The following is a 12785-nucleotide window of genomic DNA, read 5'->3' as shown; positions in this document are numbered from 1 at the left end:
TCTAGGCCTGCTTCACAATTGTTCTGCAGAATTCACTTTTATGTCTCCTATGTTGGACCTGCATTTCTTGGGTTCCATCTCTTTCTCTTTCTTGATTTATGAGCTTGTTTTGGAGATCCTTCTTTAAAAACAGTACAAGAAGTCCATTTTTTAATCCTGGCAGATCTGAAAATATCCTTAATCACACTTCACTGACATTTTGTTGGGGTATACAATTCTAGGTTCAAAATAATTTCATTTTTAAATGTGAAGACATTTAAAGAATCTTCTGGATCCATTATTGCTCTTGAGAAATCCAATGCAGTTCTTATTCTTTTCCTTTTATGTGATCTGCCTTATGTTTCTGGAAGATGTTTTATGTTCTTCTTTTTATTCCTGGGCTTATAATATTTCAGAATGATGTATTTTGGTGTATTTAATTAATTAATTGATTTTAAAAATTCTTCTTTTGGACTTTTAGTGGAAGTTTTGATCCCAAAGATTCAAAGCCTTCATTTCTGGAATCGTTTTTACACTACTTCTTTATTAAATTTTTTCATCCCTTTCTGGGTAAAAAGAACTCTTCTTCTGGAACTTTCTGGGATTCCCTTTAGTCAGAAAATTTTCCCCTTTTTCTAATTTTTTTTATTTCCCTAGCTTTTTGTTCTATTTTCCTGAAGATTTTTTTTCATCATAATCTTAACAACCCATCTGTCAAATTTTAAAAATTTTGAGTAAATTTTCAACTTTGAGAGTTTTTTTCCTGTCTTGCATATAAATTTCTTTTTAATTCATTTTCTATAGGAGCAGGGTAAAAATATGTGTTCATCTTGTTAAACCACAAATTACTCTAGTTTACTTTCTCCAGAAAATAAACTTCTAGTCTCCTGGAGGCTGGGTTGAGCAGATGGAGGTACTTATGGTTGGTTGATTGCACGGCAGTGGGGAAGGAAGCTTTGGGTCCAAGCATTCTGTATACAGACGTCTAACCAAGCCCCTGTGTTCACCCTACCACCTGGCCTCCTTCTCTGCTGGTATTTCTGCCTCCCAGGCAAATGCACAGAGAATCATCTTCCTTCTTATCCATAACCCCTCTATAGGCACGCAGAGTGTAAACTCTTCTCTTCCAAGTCAGTTACAAGCCTCCATCTGATTTACATTCTTCCAACCATCTCTTGCTGTTTATTTTATCTTTTGAGGTCTCTTCTCCTTTCTATTTGTCTCTATTATTTAATAACATTTAAAAATCCACTTATTCTCACGTTAGAGGAGTTTGGGGAAGGGGAGGATGAAACACATGTGATCAATTTGTCATTTTTAACTAGAAGGCTCCCATGTATGTACATGTATCTGTTTACTTCAGTTCCTTATTTATTGATTGATAAACCCATTGACAAATTGTGTCTATTTAATTTTTGTCACAGAAACTCCAGGTACAGGAAGGCATTTATTTTTGATTATGACTCATGATGCTGCCCCCCTGTTTTCACTGGTTTTGCAGCATCTTTTATTCTGCTCTACCTCTGGTCAACGTGACCTTCATGAGGTGGCCCAGAATCACTTCTCTCCTGTTCTCCCACCATTCTCCTTGGAATCCCTCTTCCCACAGGGAAGGAAAAGTTCCACCACTTTCAAGTAGCTGAATAGCATTACTGTGTAACGTTAGTGACTCTGAGCCTCAGAACCCAAAGATGGGACTTACATGGCAGGTGACACCAGAAGGGCCGTCCCAGCAGAAGTGGGCCCTATGAGGCAGTTGGCCGCTTATCTGGGGAAGGGTGATGAGGAGAGCAGATGAGAAATGTCTGTGTTAGACTTTCTCACGGCAGGAACTTTTTCTAGAAAAAGGTGGCAGCACAGTGTAGTGACCACCCTGAGCCCTGCCTCTGGGATCAGCAAACCTGAGTTCTCCCTTTATGATCTTCATGATTCTGGGCACCTTGTTGGGACTTTCTCAGTCTCCATTTCTTCTTTCTTAAAGTGGGGACAGTAAAAATAATAGATTCCTTGCCTATTTCAAAGCAGTGTGGTGAACATCAAATGAGATGATGGCTTGAATAATAGCTATTTGGATTAATGTAAGTGAACACATAAACTAGGTGAAGAATATGGATTATCACTGATTAGCACAGAAAATAATTTTTAAAAAAAAATTTTTGAGACTCATTTTAAATTAATTTGCTGCATACAATAGAATAAATTCAGAGTTATGTTCTTTCTTTTATCTCTCTCTAGACCCACGGACATATGCTTGTTATATACCCAGATATTGTTGAGGGATACAAAACAGATTTGCAGAAATATGGATTTATAAATATCGATTCCCAGTATGTATAGATTCCCATAAATATAGATTCCCAGTATATATATTTTGAAAATCTACAACCTAAACCTCCTATGCTTTCTCCTGGTAGTTCAGAATAATTTTATTAATTGGACCTTACTTTAGGATAATGAAGTAGATAAGAGCTACTAAAATAACATGTATAGACAACACATACGTATATAGAATTCACTGTGCCCGGGCACTATTCTATGCACTTTGCTGATGTGAACTCATTTGCTTGCAATAACCCTATGAAGGCATTTTATCATCCCCATTTTCAAGACAAGAACATTGAGGCAGAGGAAACAGAACTTCCATATTTTCTAATAGAATAGAGTCTTGTGGGACCAAATACTTTCGCCCATTGCCCTCTTCTTCTCTATTTTGGTACTGTGTGTTCACATTGGGTTTTGGTTTGGGGCTCTTCCTTCACCTCCTCCACCCACAGCACTTCTCAGGGAGATGCTCCCTAGCTGGAAACGGCAGTGCCTCCCAGATGGTCCCGAAAGCCCCCTGTCGGAACTGGGTCAAACAATTAAAATTTAAATAGCATCTCATTGTTTCCCAACAATGGTTTGGAACATTTAAATTTTCTTCACGGAGGAATAATTCAAGTGTTATTATATGTATGCAACCTTGGATTCTCCCCTTTACTGTCAGTTCATAAACTAGGGATGCCAGATTCAGTCTAAACTGTGACCTCAAGAGAGCCAGCCAGGATCTTTCTTGTGGACAGAAGGAGCCAACGTGTCTAGAACAACGTGCCACATAGTAGGTACTTCATAATTATTTATTCAGTGAATGTGGACGCTCTTGATTTCCTTTGATCTCATAGACATGACCTCTATTTACTATCCTACCGGTCTCGAGCGACGGTAGGAGGCAAACAATTAGGATGGTGTATACTGATTAATGTATTCACATTAACAGGTCCCAACTTTTAAAGCACTAATTTCGTTAGGTCCCCTTTTATTTCCCGGGGCACTTCTCTGTTCTCCACTGGCAGTTCCTTGCTCTCCCCGTTGTTAATGAGACATCCCCTGGGAGGAGAGAATGCACTGCCTTGGAAGAAGTTCGCACAGTGCCCTGGGCTCTTTGAATAAGAGATATCAAAGAAGACATGGGAAAATAGAGGAATAAAAATGAGCTCGCTGTTCGGGCTTACAGTGTGGAGAATACAACCAGGAGCCCAGCGCCCTTGAGTCACCAGCAAGATTTGCCCGAGGTGAGCTCGGCACGTCGCGTTAGGACGGGGAGACACGCCTTCTCACACAAACCTTCCAGATCCCGGCGGCTCGGCCAACTCAGGGGTGGTGCTACACGTCCTGCCATTGGCAGTTCCGACGGGCAGGGGCTGGGGACCGATCCCGAGCCGCAGGTTGGAAAATAAGGAGCTGACCCCCTGAGTGTCGCCCTGTAGAGCAGATCGCGTGTGGTCGCTGGCGTGGGAGCCCCGGAGTTCAAGGGCTTGGGAGAGAGGAAGGAGACCTCTGAAACCTGACACCCAGCCCTCTCGCAGAGGAAACTTCGCAGGCTGGTGAGTTGGGGAAGCCGGGCTGTTATTGCTGGAATGCGTTCCCACCCACTCCGGGGGTTCTCAGCGGCCGGCCTGCCAGAAGGAAGTGAGACGTGGATGGGGAGCTGCAGGCCGGGAGAAGGGCGAGCCGAGCGGAGCGTGTGCCCGGCGCGAGCAGGTGCGGGGCGTGAGCGCGCGGATCCGCAGCACCCCCGCCCCCCGGGGCTCCGTGAAGCCGCCCCGGGAGCCCCGGGGAACCCGAGCCGGCCGTGTCTGTTCGGCTATTTCCGCAGCAAACAGCTGGTTAGGATTAAACAAACACCACCCCCTCCCGCCCAAAAACCGGTCACAGCAATGCCAGTTTCCTTCCATCTGTATGCCCAGACAGCCAAAATGATTAATAATAATAATAATAATAATAATAGTGTTTAGAGAAGGGGAAGTATTTTAGTGAGCCTAGCCAGCTAAGTGATAGACATTTCTTTGCACTTCCTCAGGTGTGGTAGCAGCAGAGAAATCAAAAGTAATTTCTGTCTTCCAGGTTTTTTTTCGCTCAGTTGTTTCCAAATTCTGATCCACGCATGGCAGCTATTAGGGTGTATGCATGTGTGCTTGTTCAAGTGGCCACAGTGCCTTAGCTTCCAAGAGTCTCCCACCCAATGCAACATAATTTAATTATTTGAAAAATGCTGAGGCAGGTGACTAGCGAAAGCTGGAGGCTGTATTACTGGGGAAAAGCCATGTTTGGTTAAAGTCACCACCCCTGTAACATGTTTACTGGCTTTTTATTTCAAGATTTAAAATTAAGGGTATAAGGTTCCAGCTGATTAACTGATACATTATTAAATTAAGCCCAAATTAATAAATGTGGTTCCAGGGTTACTAGCAACAAAATTATCATTTAACATAACAGGAGCTATGAATTTTAATTTGGTTCTATTTTTTAAAATGTGTACTATTCTTTTTTTTTTTTTTAAGATTTTTATTTATTTATTTGACAGAGAGAGAGAGACACAGAGCAGCAGAGGGAGAGGGAGAAGCAGACTCTCCGCTGAGCAGGGAGCCCGATGCGGGGCTCGATCCCAGGACTCTGGGATCATGACCTGAGCCGAAGGCAGCCGCTTAACAACTGAGCCACCCAGGCGCCCCCAAAATGTGTACTATTCTTAATATTTAGTTACAGTCACGCATATTCAGTGATATTATAAATGAATATATATATTTATATGCATGATTGTATAGTTCTAAATTTGAGAAGTTAATAGAAAAGATGGACTTTGGCCTTATAGCCTTAGGCATTTAAGTTTGTTGAATTTTCAAGTTACTATAAAGTCCACATTGTAGTATTGAGAGCCATACTTGCCTTGTGGCATTCCCCCTAAAGAGTTATTTTTCAGGGGCGCCTGGGTGGCTCAGTTGGTTAAGCGACTGCCTTCGGCTCAGGTCATGATCCTGGAGTCCCAGGATCAAGTCCCGCATCGGGCTCCCTGCTCGGCAGGGGGTCTGCTTCTCCCTTTGACCCTCCTCCCTCTCATGCTGTCTCTCATTCTCTCTCTCTCAAATAAATAAATAAAATCTTTAAGAAAAAAAAAAAAGAGTTATTTTTCATAGTTTCCTAGCATGATCCTCTACCCATATGGGATCAGCCCTTCTTGAAGGCAAGAGGGAATTTTTATGGATGACCAAAAAAGGGTCATCTTGACAGATAGTTTCATATTAATGAGGCTTTTCTGCTTAAGGATTATGGGCCTCTCATAAAATGTTACCATCGTTGCTTTCGAAAGGAAAACAAAACATTTCAGATGAAACTGGATGAGCCTGTTCTCACAGTTGCCAAGAAAGAATAAAGGGAATCTGTCAAATGTAAGCAAATGACAACTCTCACAGGCCATTTCTGGAATAGGGATATTTGACCTGATAGCGAAGGTAGCCCCAATACATGGGTCTTCCCAGCTCCTTGGCACACCAGCTTATTCTAACATTACTTATTGGTTTCTGAGTTGCTTTTCATTTAGTTAACTGTTTTATTTATTTATTTATTTTTTCTGGAAAAGTGGAAGTCAGCCAAAACCCCAGGTGGTTCAGAACAGAAATCTGCTTTTTTCCCACCCTCACTCTGAGAAGTTTCAGGTTAGGTTTTTGGTCTTTTAGATCAGTAGAGCATGAAACATAGACCAACTATCCACATAAAGCTCAGCTCACAATTAATCTAGTTTCTCAAGCTGATTCATCAAGGTAGCTTAACCAATAGTTGAGCTCTTAAGCAAGTAATTGTAATGTCGAGATGCAGGAAAACAATTACAGTAAAAATAGATAGGACAAACCAGGTGTTTCCCATGAAGAGTATGTCACTTTCTAGAGTTGCTGTCTAAAGGAGAATGATTTTTTTACTCATTATTAGGTGTACCTAGAGCTAAAGTTTATGATATAGTAGTAGGATGTAGCAACATCACTAAGCATAATAAAAGCCTATTGTAAACCCCATACATGGAGTTGAGAGTATTACTTAATTAGTTTCACACAGTCATTATTCATGTTCTAAAAATATTAACCTTCTCTCATAGGTCCTCCTTGAATGAAGGCAACTTGTCTAGATTACCAATAATGAGACTAAAACTCTGTTTAACACATAATCAAAAATATCTTTAATAAGTTGTCTTTTTAAGTAAACAACTGCTCCTTGTATTAAGAAAAATAATTTAAGTTTCTTGTTTATTTATTCAACAAATATTTATTAGTACCAAGCACTATTCTGGGCTCTGTGGACAGAACTGGGCAAAACAGACAACAGACTAACATCCCTGGCCCCATAGAACTTGCCTTTTACTGGGGAGATGGAGAATAAACAAGACACATGCAAGCTGAATCTATACTATATATAAGTATATATGTAAGTATATACTATACTTATACAAGAATGCAGAATGTGTCAATGGCATGGCCCCACGGGTGTTGAAATTTTAGATCAGGTGCTCAGGGAAAGACTTACTGTGAAGATGATCTTTGAATATTGGTCTGAAGGAAGTCAGAGAGTGAGCCACGTGGTTGTGAGGGGGAAGAGTTTTCCAGACAGAAAGGGTAACAAGCAGGGGTTTGCCTGGCATCTTCCAGGAAGCAAAGCAGCCTGCAACACCTGGAGGGGGGGCTGGGGTAACAAGAAATGGGGGAGGGGCGATAATGGGGCCACATCACAGAGGGCTTTGAAAGTCCCGAAAAACATGTTGACTTTTGATTTTTATTCTGAATGAAGTGAGAAGACACTATGATTTAGATATTGTCTATTGAAAATTCATTCAAGAGACTAGGCACACTCTGAGCCTTGGTATTCTTCTAAGCCAGTGGATAATAGAGGTTAATATCATGGAAATTACATTCTAGCTTAGAAAGATTGACACCTAAGTCAATATACAAATTAGTAATTATACAAGTTTCAGTGCTATTTAGAAAAATGTAATATGAAATAATGAGAGTGACCTGGGAGGGGAAGGAGCATGCTGTATGATTCAAAGGAATAGCCTCGGAGAAGGCCATCTTTCTAAAAGATCACCCTGGCTTTCTTGAAGAGAATGTAGCACAGGGCGAGCGGGGAAGAGAGACCAGGTAGGGGCTATGCCAGCAGATGGCAGTGGCATAAATCGAGGTTGGAACAGTGGTCCTAGAGAGAAAGAAAGAGACTCAGGACCTGTTCGAAGACAGAGCTGACAGGACTTGCTGACAAATCAGATAAGGGGTGGGCTGAAGAAAAGCAAGAATCAAAATGATCACCAGGTTTTGTATGGAGATACAACACAGATGGTGAGGCTATTTCCTAAGGTGGATAAAGCTAAGAGAAAAAACAAAGTTGGAAGGGAAATGCAGAATTCATTTTCAGTCTTTTGAGGTATGTTTAGGTATCCACTGGAGATTTTTGGATATAGAAATTGGAGCACTTGGAAGAAGTCATAGCTGCACATAGAAATTTGGGAATAAAGAGTCTATGGATGCTATTTAGACCCCTGGTCTTGAGGCTATCACTGAAGGACCACGCTCTGGCTTATTCTAACATCGAGGGATCTTGCAGAGGAGCCAGTAAAAAACTCCCCTTTCCCCCCAGAAAGAGTGTCATCATGGAACCCAAGCCAGGAAGTGTTTCCAAAAAAAGGGAATGGTCACTTGGGTCAGATGTTGCAAAGATGCAGAGTGAAATGAGGACCAGGAAGTGATAATTGCCTGTGGCATCTTGGAATCATGGGCAACTTTGACAGAAGACAGAGTTCTTAAAATAAGGAATTCAGATAAACTAACTTTAACAAATGCTGGAAAGAGCATTTTGCAAAATCCCCAAAGACAGACCACTAGAGAAATTCATGAGGCTACATAGAGGCTCTAGTAAAATCCATTTTAAAAAAACTGGCTTGTAGAACAGATGAACAAAGGGACACATAATTAGAAATACTTACAAAGGTGTTGTGAGCTGTCAAGATAGTATGAAGAAGAGTAAAACCCAGAGTGGGCTGAAGCCTGGAAAAAATGCTGAGGAGAGCCATTCTTCTAGCATTGTTTAAAGCAAAGCTGTGAATAAGGAAGTTGATGGATGTGAGTGAAAGTAGAATTACTCAGTTTCTATTGTGCTTCCCTCTTCTTTCTACAAAAAAGAAAATAGTGTTCCAAAATGGGAAGGAATTGATAACACTAAAAGAAAATTAAAGTCAAAGGAAGTTGAGAAGTTATTGTGACCGCAAGTAACTTCTTTAAATGGGAAAGAATAATGCTGGGATTGGTCAAGAAGACCTGTTTGAGGAAACTTATGTTTCAGTTGAGACTGAAAGATGTCTGGGTGCCAGGTGGGTGGGGAGTTAGGACAGAACAATCCAGACAGAGCCAAGGCCCCTGTCGAGATCTCCACCTGGGACAGAGCTTGGTGCATTCAGTGAGCTGACAGGGGGTTTAAGTGGAAGGTAGGGGGTGGAGAGAGGGGCATCAGGTGAGGCTGGAAAGACCACTCAGGAAGTCATTGCAGGAACTGGGTAAAACCAAAGAAGACCAAGGAATGCACCACTCCAAGAATTCTTTGTTGTGGAGATGGCCTGTGCTGGGAGGTTGCACCAAAGGACCTTTATTATCCCTACTATTTTACCCTTCATCTAATCCCTGGTATCTGGGGATAAGGGCATCTCTAGAGAAATGTGAGGGCGAGATGAAAAGTGTAGAGTAAGGACCTGTGTGTGCTGTCGTCTGATGGAGAAAGCTGCATCGAGCCCCGGACTTGGTCTCCTCTGCAGACCTGGAGAAGGCCTGGTGTGCATCTGTTTCCGGTACAAACTGGGAGGAAGTCTTTGAATTCTGTGCTGTGGTTTTCTCTGTAAAACGACTGTGTGATAATAACTGAGTTATTGCGAAGATGGATTTCCCTTGAATCACAAATGTTCTTCTTTCTCATTCCCAGCAGTGTTTCTAATCAAGTGTGGTCTGCATGGTTCTGACTCCTTACAGTTTGTCACTCTCTCAAAGTACACTTTGACGTTCAAAATAAACCCATGCGTGAGGCCCAGGAAACCAGAAGTTAGCTTCCTATCAGTTCCTGGAAAGTGTTGGATTAGGGTGATTTTTGTGAATAAAGTCTTGAAGTCTGGTGCAATCAGTCTAAAGCAGTAATGTGGATTCTTAAAATCAATATAGTAAATATCCACATGCAAGGAGAGTCTTGGCAGCTTGAGAACAGAGAATTATTTCAAGAGAAAAGAATTCAAATTCGTAAATGGTGACTCTATACTTAAAGAAAGAATCCGTGTTTGCATCATGATATTTTGTAAACAGTAGAAGCAGTTTTATTTATCTTATTTTTCAGGAACTATGTTTTTTAAAAGTGTGTAGAAATTGGAATAGGATTAAAGAAATAGTTCAAAACTGCTTTTGAATTAGTCTTTTTTACAGTAAACATGTTATTGTGCATGATAACTTGATCCAGAAGATGAAAATAAGAACTCAAAGAATTATTGACACCCTTTGGAGAGCACAGATTCTACCTGGAAAGCATAAACTTTAGAGAAAATGGCACTAGTTATGTCAAAGTTGACAATGGTATTTATTGCAATAAAACATCTGCTCATTATATTAAAACTGATAATAGCAATTTAACCTCTAGCATAATTTTTGTATATCTGAATTTTTTATTGAAAAAAGTCGCAAAGTGCTTCTGATATGTCAGCAGCATATTTGGTATTTTGGTTGTAAAAGGCTGAATAAGACAATTCCTACTCTTGGAGAACTGAGAATCTGGTATGTTAGAGAGATCCGTGAACAGATAATTTTAGTGTCACCAGCTAAGGTTTAACTTAGTGCTTTCAATGCAGTATTGTGATAATAAACAGGAAGATAAATTTAAGGGGGTTAAGACTATAGAGAGATAAGTTAGGAGTGGGAAGTAACATCTGAAGTTAGCTCAGTGATTGTAAGCTTGGAGAAGAGAAGTCAGATTAGAGAAATAATGAACAAGAATGGCACTGACCATCTACTGGGAGAAAGAAGAAATTTTTATAAAGTCTCAATTGCTGGTCTTAGGGAGGCAATAGATGAACGAAAAGTGGTCCCCCAAATTGAAATTAGGTATAAAAAAGGTGAAGCTAGTTGGGGGAGAAAGATACATTGCACATGAATACCTGTGCTCATTCAATTGGATATGTGCAGGGAAATGGCTTCTGGAATCTGAACCTCCCAGAAGAGGTCAGGCTGGTGACAGCAGCTGAGATATGCTGACTAAATCCATAAGACCAAGTGCCATCTCTCAGGGAGAAATAGTAGTAGTCATACCATCAGACTTGTGATTTTCTTCTTTTTCTGTAAGCACTGATCTGCTTTAGCTAATGAAGACATTTAAGTTCTGAGAAGAGGGGAAGTGTAAGGTTATATCTAATTATATATATTTATTGTCATTCTTATTATCATTATTGTTAAATTGGAAGAGTATATTAAAGATGCCTTTAGCTCTTAGTTTATGAATATGACATCATTTATCCCTTTCTGTGGGGTGGTCACTTCGAGTTACACCTCCTTTCTCCAGAATTCTGGTCTGTACTCTCTCTCAGCACCCACTTGTGAAAAATGGCAAGTATCTCAGTTAGGAATGTGTTCTACTGCCATGGAATGGAAAAACCTAACAGATTCCCAGAGGGATTGAATCTGTTGATTTGGTCTTATTAATATCATGCTGTAATAACTGACACCCAGCCAGTATCATTTGAAAAACCAATTATTTTCTTCATTTTATTCAGGAGCTTTGTTCTAGCTCTGCTATGACTGACTTTATGTCACTTTTAATCCCAAGATCTACTTACCAAAATGTAATAAGTATCTTGACATTCTAGGAGTTAAAGAGTAATTCTCTAATAATGATTACTTTTGCAATTTCCAACAATATGTAAAATATTGTCAAATATGTCAAGTGACTGACAAGTTTAGGGAGACATTCTCTCTCTCTCCTACCCCCTCTTTCCCATCCCATTTCTATCCCCATGATAATATGCTTTCTAGTTCACTGTTTGAAAAACTCCTGGGAATAGTTTATTACATTTAAAAACATTCTTTATACAACCATATGACTGCCTCTCACCCTCCATTTCAAGTATTTCTGATTATTAAGTAACTAGTATTAGAATATTCTGCATGCCCACTTGTCCAATTGAGGTGTTCTCTCTTTCCCTTCTGGATTCCAGGTGTGTGAAGCATTCTTTGTTATGGATACATCATTTACAACATCTCGTTCTGCACAAGTGTGTTTTTCATAAAATCTGTAACTTATGATGAACCTTTGTAGATCACTATCAGTTATAACTCTTTGATATCGTTGTCAAGGATGCAAATTTGCATTGATAACAAGTCCTTGATTAAAGACTGACAACCACCACCATCATTTTCAGCTTTGAAATATACCACTGAAAGAATGCATTCACTTAATGCACCAGTTTTCAAATCTCGATCACTGTGTAAGAACATCAAAAGTTTGGTCATTTTCATTTTAATGGGCACAGTTTTACAATTCTACTTTTTCTTACTACCACTTTCTGTTTGGGATAATTTTTTTTACATGTATCTTGTTGAGGTTTCAGACATTTATGCAGTTTATTTGTCAAGATATGAAAAAGATGAAAGAAGGTTAAAGTAAACAAACATATCTCACGTGTCTTCTAGCCATGATCTTTATGAGTCTAGTTTCTTTTAACACAATTGCCAAAATCAGCCCAAGGAATGATTTAAAGGCAAAATTGAACTGAATGATGTGGGTGACAGTAAGGTCTTCTCCAAACCACAGGGTCTTGAGGAAAAGGGCATATAAGGACAGGAGTAAAAATTTTCATCTATTTAAGGTTTTTCTCTTGGCCTGATATGCTCTCTAGTACTCCCAGATACTGAGAACATATACCAAATCCAGCACTAATTAAGAAAAGCCTAGAGGCGCCTGGGTGGCTCAGTCATTAAGCGTCTGCCTTCGGCTCAGGTCATGATCCCAGGGTCCTGGGATCGAGCCCCGCATCGGGCTCCCTGCTCAGGGGAGAGCCTGCCTCTCCCTCTCTCACTCCCCCTGCTCGTGTTCCCTCTCTCGCTGTGTCTCTCTCTGTCAAATAAATAAATAAGATCTTAAAAAAAAAAAAAAAGGAAAAGTCTAAGGAGTAGACTGGATCGTGAATATCTTTTTTTTAATTTTTAATTTTATTTTTATTTAAGTATATTTAATATACAGTGTTATATTAGTTTCAGGTGTACAATATAATGATTCAACAATTCTACACATTTCTTAGTGCTCATCAAGATAAGTGTACTCTTAATCCCCTTTATTTCACCCATTCCCCCACCGACCTCCCCTCTGGCAACCATCAGTTTGGTCTCTGAATTTCAGACTCTGGTTTGTTGTTGTTGTTGTTGTTTGTCTCTTTTTTTCTTTGTTCATTAGTGGGGGGGTTTTTTCCCCTTAAATTCCACACATGAGTT

General features: G+C 40.1%; 1 protein-coding gene across 1 annotated transcript in view; it reads left to right on the top strand.

Moving 5' to 3' along the window:
* Positions 1 to 3025: 3025 nt before the first annotated feature.
* Positions 3026 to 12785, top strand: part of RAB27B (RAB27B, member RAS oncogene family) — a 55076-nt gene continuing 45316 nt past the window's right edge. Inside the window, exon 1 of the mRNA XM_081801184.1 lies at positions 3026 to 3842. The gene's annotated coding sequence lies outside the window, so the exon portion shown is untranslated. The remainder of the gene's footprint in view (positions 3843 to 12785) is intronic.

This window comes from Leptonychotes weddellii, chromosome 13 (assembly GCF_054177405.1).
Source record: "Leptonychotes weddellii isolate Sample4059 chromosome 13, ASM5417740v2, whole genome shotgun sequence".
Lineage (NCBI taxonomy): Eukaryota > Metazoa > Chordata > Mammalia > Carnivora > Phocidae > Leptonychotes > Leptonychotes weddellii.
This window is presented reverse-complemented; position numbering and strand designations above follow the sequence as displayed.